The following is a 9,325-nucleotide window of genomic DNA, read 5'->3' on the forward strand; positions in this document are numbered from 1 at the left end:
CAGCAACAAAAGGGTAAGAAGATCGTAGTGGCTTATGCCAGTAGGAGGTTAAGAGGGGCTGAGAAAAATGATCGAAACTACAGCAGCATGAAGCTGGAACTGTTAGCACTAAAGTGGGCAGTCACTGAAAAGTTCCGAAGTTATTTGCTGGGGTCCAAATTCACCATCATAACAGACAACAACCCCCTCTGCCACCTCGCGACTGCCAAATTAGGAGCCATCGAACAACGTTGGGCTGCTCAGCTTGCTGTGTTTGATTTTGAAGTCAAGTACCGCCCTGGACGGTGTAACACTGCTGCTGATGCTCTTTCGAGGAGACCAGGATCTGATGAACCGGACTCTGCAAGCGAAGACGCCGAGTATGATGGCTGTGTAGCGATCTGTAACTTGCTCAGGACAGGAACAGCTCTGGGACCAGACCTGTTAGCAGCAGGAGTTGAGTGCAGCAAAGTTAGGCAGTTACAGGCAACCTCGGCAGGAGAAGAAGATATCGAGTGTGAGAATACCCCCACTCTGCCCGGGTATTCAAAGTCGGAACTTCGTCAGTTCCAGGAGTCTGATCCAACACTCAGTGTGTTCAAGAAGTTCTGGAGCAGGCAAAGGAAACCTACCAAGCAAGAGAGGATAGGTTTGCCCAGAGCTGTGCGATCCCTGTTGAAGCAGTGGCCAAAGATAAGTGAAAAGGATGGTCTGTTATACCGTGTGATCAGTGATGTCCACACTGGAGAATGTCATCAGTTGTTGTTACCTACCTGTTTGACAGATCAAGTCTTAAAGAATGTCCACGATCAGATGGGTCATCAGGGTATAGAGAGGACCTTAGGCCTGTTGAGACAGAGATGTTTCTGGGGAGGAATGTATGAGGATGTGGAACGGTGGGTAAAGCGATGTCAGCGTTGCGTGTTAGCGAAGATGCCGCAACCAAAAGTTAAGGCACCTTGGACTTCATTCTTGGCCACACGTCCATTGGAGGTTGTAGCAGTAGACTTTACAGTTCTCGAACCAGCCACGGATGGGCGAGAAAATGTTCTAGTAGTGACTGATGTGTTCACAAAGTTCAGTCAAGCATTTCCCACCCGTGATCAGAAGGCGGAGACCACTGCCAAGATCCTCCTCAGAGAATGGTTCCTGAAATATGGAGTGCCACAACGCTTGCACTCTGATCAGGGCCGGAATTTTGAAAGTGCTGTGATTGCGGAGCTCTGCAAGTTGTATGGAGTCAAGAAAACGCGCACGACACCGCATCACCCCCAGGGCAATCCTCAATGTGAGAGGTTCAATAGAACCCTTCATGACCTCTTGAAGTCCCTCCCACCCGAAAGGAAGCGCAGGTGGCCTGAACACTTATCAGAGCTCGTCTACGCATATAATGTGACGCCACACTCATCCACAGGGTACTCACCGTACTATCTGTTGTTTGGGATCCAGCCGCATCTGCCAGTTGATGCTCTGTTGGGCCAGGAGCCTGTAGCCGATGACAAACCTGACTGGTTAAAAGTACACCAGGAACGCCTCCGAGATGCCCATGTTCGAGCAAAGGAATATGCAGAAAGGAAGGCTGTGGAAAGAGCAGCACGGCATGAGGAGAAGGTATTTTGCCCTACTGTAGAGATTGGACAACATGTGTACCTACGACACCGACCACTAGGAAGAAACAAGATTCAGGATGCATGGTCTTCAACAATGTACAAGGTGTTAGAGGTTCAAGGGACGACCTACACCGTGGAGCCTGTCGAAGGAGGTACAGTGAAGAGGGTGCACAGATCCAACCTCAGGCCCTGCAATAATCCAGCCCCAGTGCCCATGCCAAGGCGTCTGCAAACTTCTGTGGAGGAGGTACCTACCCCAGATTCTGAGTCAGAGATTACCTCATTGGAGGCTGAGTGTGTTCTAGTGGAGGAAGTTCCGTGTCTCAAGGAGAAACTGACAGTAGCACCAGCATCTGAGCGTCAAAGACAGCCAGTTCCTGGGCACAGAGACCGTTTCAAGGATCAGACAGAGGAATCTGATAGGAGGGGTTATTGCTCGGAACCGGAGCGCAATGAGACCCCTGACGAAACCCTGGGAGTGACGCCAGTATTTCTGGAGCCAGAAACAGAAAGTGTCCACTTACCTGCTGAGAATCCAGCGATGAGACCAGTGCCTGCACCTAGAAAGGAAAGAAAAGAGTGTGTTAAGCCAGAAGTGCCTTGTCCTGCTTTGCGTAGAACACAAAGGACAACTGCAGGAGTGCATAGTAACCCAAACCGATTGCCCAAGTCGACGTGCAATGCAGTGTCTTTTAGTCCTGATGTGCTCTCCCAGGTCCTAGCTGGAATGGTCCTCTATACCACAGGGAAGTTTCAAGGGGGGCAAGATGATTAGGGTTGGTAGTCACCGGGGACGTCGACTATCAGCAGGGGAGAGTGTAACCAGGTCAAAAGTTACCTAACTAATCACTGTACTGATTAGTCAACGCTCTGGGTTAAGGGAATTACACAATAGCATGTTTTAGGGTTTATCTCACTCATTGATGTAACAATACGCTAGCCCTTTAAGAAACGTGACTGTGTGACGTTCTGGAAGTGTCGCGAGAGTCGCCTGTGAACAGCGCGTTTTCACAACGTGGTTGAAATGCTGCTCATGCGGTGGAGAGTCGAAGCCATTAAAGTCCGTGTTACTAACAAAATAACGAGAAATATGCACTTATAGGGACTTCAAAGTCTTTCTCAGTATTTTGTTAATGGCTGTGTATTGTGCTGAGTGACCGTAACTTCTGTTGAGATTGCATACCCACGTGGAGAAATCCGATCGACAATAGATCTCGAAGCGTAAGTGATTAACCATCACCAATGCCAGTTTATCATTAAGATTATTTTGTTGTGCATGATGTGATTTGAACATTAAGTGATTGGTGGTCATTTTGGTCTGATTAAAGAGGGGAGAGGAGTGCTCTGTAGGCCTTCTGTGTGTTTTCGGGCCGAGTGTGAAGCAACAGAGTGAGTGTTATTAACTAATCAATTCTAAAGAAATGTTTAATACTCATAATAACTCATAATAAGTGTTTTATTGTAACCAGTAGATTGTTACAGTTGTTCTGGTGTCATGTGTTCCAAATGTTAAGAAAGAGTGTTGTATTGTGTCTATTACTGTCTACAGGGAAATAGTTCATCATTCGCTGTGAAAGTGTGTACATGCTATAGAGGGTGGTGATGAACAGTAAGTTTAAATCATTCAATTTTGGAAGTGTACAAGTGTTAATTCATTGTGATTGAGTGAATTTTAGCCGGTGTAATGTTTGGAATGTATCAATGTTACTGTGAAATGTGACTTCTAATTTTATTTTTATGCATGTTTCATGTAACAAAAGCAGCATTCTTTGATCTTCTGTGTTGACAAATCTTGTAATAATCTGTGTATTTGTTTTCCAGAATAAGAGACCACTATCGTTGTCTATGTTAGTTAGATTTCTGTAATTGACTTGTTAGTGAGGTGACTGAGAACAGAAAGACAAGAGAGACTCAGTTTGATGTAAAAGAAAGCATCTTTATTGATTTCAACCACTGTAACAAGCTTTCCTGTTTAAAATCCTAAAGATTTGCATAGTTAACGCTGCACTGTTCCAAGTGCAGTCTGGAATAAACGAACCCCTTAAATAATTTAAATTCCTGTGTTCAGTGTTGTCTCTAACACTCTCACACTGGGCCACATAAGTAACAGTGCGTAAATCAGACCTTTCAGTATAACCTAACGCTAATAAGCTTAAACGAAAATAACGAGATAATTGTGTAGTGAAGTATTTGTTTGCAGTGCCGCGAACAATCAATCACAATCAATCACTCCCCAGATAGCACACGTACGTCGGGCCGACGTTGGCCCGATGTACAAAGTTCCATCGGCACGACGTCGCTCAGAGATCGTTTGCTCATCGGCAATATGTCGCCTCGACGTCGGCCTTTGATCGCAAATGATCTCCGGCCGATGTTTGAACGATGCAAAGCTGTAAATCTTTTGGCAGCTCTGCATGGGTTTTATAGGACCTTTATTTATATAGGTCGGACCTTTCGGGCTACTCCTTAGACACCATGCGGTGCTTTCATTGACGCACGCACTTACGAACACACGCACGCACGCACACACACACACACACACACACAGAGCGGAGATCGCGCTGCAACACTCACTCAGCAGCACATAAACTGTAGTCAACATTGCCCCGAGACTTAAATTGATAAAATAGCTTTGATACTGAACACATGCAACTTTCATCACTCAAAATGGCCATATTCAAGAAAAAAAGTGGAGTAGTTTTACAGTTTCATCTTACCTTGCACTCTTTCAACGTTAAACTGATGGAATACATGCTCTGCTTCTGTGAACAGTAAACCCCGCCCTCTATGATTTGATTGGCTATCTATTTGGATGGTCGCTGTAAGGTAGACCAGCCTAAAATGTAACTTTTAAACCTTTTTGCCATTCTAAAAACAGCGGAGAAAGAATTTCCAATACTGAATTTCCAGTTTGGCCATTTCTAACTATTGACATACTATTGTTATTATTGATATAATTATAGACTTGTCCCCCTCAATGTCTATGTACATATATACAGCCCTGGAGTTACTTGACTATCCAATATGAAAAAAGTAGGTTATACTGACATTGAAAAATATCTTCTTAATGTTGTGTGTAACTGTCTCTAGTATAATGAACAGACACAATTCAAGTTAAGACATTTTAATGACACCAGAAAGAACTCCAGGAGAAAAGGGATCAAAAAGGAACAGCAACAATGTAGAGAAGGATTCTACCTGGCAACCTGTAACAGAGTGAAAAAGCAGTTAGGACTAAAGCTAAGAATAAAATTGTCATTACACTGGATAATATAATTAAAAATCTAACAACAATCAAAGGTACATCAGCTGGCAAACCATTTAATAGTTTAATAGGTTTAATAGTCTATTTAAAGGGAATGATTGTGGTGGGGAGTTTGCTCAAACTACGGCAGCGATACAGCGAATAGTTGTTCTAAAAGACGGCGCCGTCCGCGGAGCGCTTTCAAAGGCCAGTGAAAGCAGAATGTCAGTTAAGTTGTAAGTAGACGCTAACTGTTTCTCATGGGTTCGTATGGTATTTTAAACATTTACAGGTGTAAGTCTGTGATTTTATTGCCATCCGAATCCATAATGTCAGTGTTTTTTCTCACCCAACCCGCGTACATTTCTGAATTGCTTTTATAAAGAACACCGCTTTCTCACATAACGCAGTGAAGCAGCCCCTGCACGAGTGAATAATTGATTCTCGAGCCATCGATATCAGCAGATTCAGCAGCATCGCCACGGGCAGCACTGGGTAACGTCACACGTAAGAAGGAATATCTTTAGCAGCTTTCTAAGGTATGGTTCGGGGAACACGCCTATAAATGGTATCCCTTTAGTTAACCTGTTAAGCTGCAACCCCACTTTTGAAAAATCCCCAGAAATGACATACCCAAACTGAAACAGATACAGTTCATGAACCCTTTGTACTAAAAACACAAGTATGATCTCATTTGAAAGCTGACACCTGGTAGTTTATTGTAAATGTAGAATTAATTATTGTCATAATGAAAAAAATTGTTATAAATAGCTTTCTAAGGTATGGTTCGGGGGAACACGCCTATAAATGGTATACCTTTAGTTAAGTTATACCTTAAGAGTCTTCGTAGCATGCTAAGAGACAACGCTATCGGGAAACGCAGCCCAGGTGTTTATGAATGAGACACTGAATTAATTGGTTTTAAAGTGTTTGAATTAATGATTCAAATGAGTATCTTTTTTTTAAATAGACTAGAACATGTTATTCTGATGTATGTTATCGTGATCTCCATTTTAAACAAAACAAAAACGATTTTAAACCAAATAGATTCTCAGTTTACCCTGAATTAGGGGCCGTTCACATATCGCGTCTAAAAACGTGTGGAAAGCGCTCTCTCCTTTCTAAAAGGACTTGCGCTCCCGTGGCGTCTGTCGTTGCTATGCAACCATGAACTGCGCTCTCCATGATGACAAGGAAGTATCAGCAAAGGAATAATTGATTTCTAGCCCTCGCATTAGCTTTACTACTAGATATATTTATGGAGATGAGAAATAAAAACTCGCCCTGTACAGCTATGATCAGCTGTTCGGCCGAGTTTTCCATGTTGTTACGGAAAGGCCAAAGCTGATCGGTTGGTTTTTGTCACATGACCTGCGGTGCGCTTGTGGCATTCTGAAAAGTTGAGATGTTTTCATCTCACTGTGGCATATGTGCGCCTGGAAAAACGAGCACGCCGCATCGCATGCGCGTCACTTCTATTATGGTATTACCGGTGTTGTCACACTTGATTAACTGGTGGGGAAATATCCGAACGTATGACTTACAGAAGGTACAATTAACTAAGAATGTTTCAGGAAACACGTATTAACAATAAGGTACAGCTTAAGGTATAACTTAGGAACGACGTAGCATTAAGAAGGTTTCGGGAAATTCAGCCCTTATCATAATTAATAACGTGTTTCCTGAAACGTTCTTAGTGTTGCGCTTTTATTGAGCAGGTCATGCAATAACATAAATTAGTTATTTACACCAATAATGTGATGCGGCTGCTGGGAAATCTGGTGAGTTTTGGAGGTGGAGCATTGAAGAGAGGGGTGTGTTTGTTTGGGTTCATTCCAAATATCAACAGTGTCCAACAGCGTTTTTGAAATATCGCTTACCCCACCTTAATATCTGGCAGTTTTGTGTCCATCTATAGTTGCCATCATCTGAAGTCTTCACAAGTGAGGCTGGATCCAAACTGGAGCTGCTATAATCTCTAGTGAACTTGCTGAGCATCCTGATATAGAAACAGGGAAACAACAGGAGAAAGATTAGCATAGCTGCAGTTCATATTATTTCAGGCAAAAGATGATCATGTGCACTTTTTACTATTTCATCACATATTAACTGTAAAACAAGATTATGAGATGTGTTAATTGAATGCTTGGCTAAAGAGTTGTGTCTTTAGTCTAGATTTAAATTGGGAGAGTGTGTCTGAGCCCCGAACATTATCAGGGAGGTTATTTATGTAAGTAAAAGAGTAGCAAAACTCGAGAGCATAAAGATGTGAATTTGAGAACTTGTCCCCTGTAAAATACAAGTCCAAAGTTGAATTTAAAGATTTGCACACGCAGAACGTGACTTAACGTATAGACAGTGATATTAAAATAAATAAATGATAACTCAGTAAACACCATACTAATTAAAAATAGACTGCTATGTACAGTTAAGCGTTTTCCTCACATAGAAAACTGGTAGAAAACGCTTAAAGGTCCCATGGCATGAAAATTTCACTTTATGAGGTTTTTTAACATTAATATGAGTTCCCCTAGCCTGCCTATGGTCCCCCAGTGGCTAGAAATTGTGATAGGTGTAAACCAAGCCCTGGGTATCCTGCTCTGCCTTTGAGAAAATGAAAGCTGGTAATAATCATAAATGTTTCTTGAGCGTCAAATCATCAAATTAGAATGATTTCTGAAGGATCATATGAAGCTGTGATGCTGAAAATTCAGTTTTGATCAAAGGAATTAATTACATTTTACAATATATTCACATAGAAAACAGTTATTTAAAATTTGTTATTTCACAATATTATTGTCTTGGTGAACATAAGAGACTTCTTTCAAAACACAATTTTTTTACCAACACAATTAGTGTATGTTTGACATTAGTGTATGTTTGAAGTTTTACTTACTAATCATATGGTTCATAGCGCCTTAGAGATGATGATCCGAGATGATGATCCGCCCAACTCTGCTACGGTGGAGGCCAGGGCATCAACATTGAAGGATCTAGGAACACAACAATCCATTTGTCACAGAGCCAAACAATAATGCCAGGTTTATTACAAGTAAGAAGCTATAGCTAAGCTATATTATATATAAGCTACAGCAGAGGTGAAATGCTTTTCTGAGATGAGTTTCTGAATCTATTTGACCTGCATCTGGGCATGGAGTACCTACGGCCTGAGGGAAGTAGCTTGAACTGGCAGGACAAAGGATGACTAGGGTCAGCTGCCTTCTTTGCCACTCTGTTGGAGTAAATGTGTGTGAGAGAGGGGGAAAGTTAATGCCTGCAATCTTGCTACATGTCCTAACAATACTCTCTAATCGTTTTTTGTTTTTTGTAGACAAGGAACCAAACCAGCAGATAAAACAGAAGGTTAAAACAGACTCAATAAAACAAGAATAAAACATTCTCATCAAAGTGGGGTCAATGTTAAAATTCCTCAGTCTACGGTAAAAATACATTCGCTGGTGGGCTTTGGCACAAACAGCATCAGTGTGTGATTCAAAACATAGCTTACTATCAATTATTGTGCCATGGTAGCTGCTACTTGTATTCTTGTACTATCTCAATAGGTTGGCCATCAATGATAGTGAGGGGAAGAGGGGGGCTCTGTTTCCTAAAATCAATAATTAATTCTTTAGTTTTGGATTTCCTACCTGTATTTCCTACTTCTCTGGCAGCAGCTTTCTTCAGAAATGTTGAAGTCGTGGAGCTTTCCCTCTATTATGGGTTATTTTGTTGCTGCTGAAATCACAGAACATTTTTTTTTTATCAAATTTTGTTTACCACTGAGCTAACATAGTTTTAACCAATTTTATCACTCCATGTAAGTGACGTCACCGATTACATACGTTTATGTTTACGTTTGTGTAAAATAAATTAGCTCACTTCCAAGTAAAACCTTTACAAAACCTCTCATATACACAAAAGAGGTGATTAAAAGCCCAAACTTTCATAAACAAAAGCTCAACCGAGTTAACTTTAACGTTAGCTTAACTTACCTCTTCTGAAAACGGTTGAGATGCTAACGGACTTTTTCCGAAGACACAAAGCCATGTCTATAAAAGTAAATATTCAACATAAGCGTATCAATTACAAGTAAGAGAAGTGTCAAGAACAGTTGTGTGTATTATCCGTGTGATTTTAGAGACTAATATCACCTGAAAGCAGTGAAAACAACAGCGAGAGAGGGAGTTTTCTTGCTTACCAGTCGCAGTGGTCCCGCGGCGTTTCCATGGCAACTCTGCGCCGCGGCCGCTCCAGTGTTTGAAAGCGACTTGAAAGTTCACGCGCACAACGCGACATCGGCCTCCCGTATAGTGGGCCGACCAAAAGCCGACGTAACGGAGCTGGGAAATAGAGCACTGTCTGACAAGAGATCTGCCTACGCCTGGCCGACGCCTTTGCGATGTTATAGGGAGGGAGGCCGACGCTCGATGTTAGGCCAACGTCGGCCCGACGTACGTGTGCTATCTGGGTCCTTTACGCGTGCAGCAGTGAC

The 9,325-nt window shown here is 42.2% G+C and overlaps 1 long non-coding RNA gene across 3 annotated transcripts; it reads right to left on the reverse strand.

Annotated features, from left to right (window-relative positions):
• Positions 1-4,697: 4,697 nt before the first annotated feature.
• On the reverse strand, positions 4,698-9,325 carry LOC309476347. 3 transcript variants are annotated; one of them, XR_014198032.1, is made up of 7 exons: positions 9,032-9,325; positions 8,826-8,882; positions 8,481-8,568; positions 7,998-8,065; positions 7,730-7,826; positions 6,719-6,832; positions 4,698-4,795 (listed from the first exon to the last, which is right to left on the reverse strand). It is a non-coding gene; the product is annotated as an uncharacterized lncRNA (long non-coding RNA). The 3 variants fall into 3 exon arrangements; XR_014198033.1 differs by having other exon boundaries at positions 6,714-6,832; positions 8,826-9,325; XR_014198034.1 differs by having other exon boundaries at positions 8,826-9,324.

This window comes from Leuciscus leuciscus, assembly GCF_965113295.1.
Source record: "Leuciscus leuciscus genome assembly, chromosome: 15".
NCBI classification, from domain to species: domain Eukaryota; kingdom Metazoa; phylum Chordata; class Actinopteri; order Cypriniformes; family Leuciscidae; genus Leuciscus; species Leuciscus leuciscus.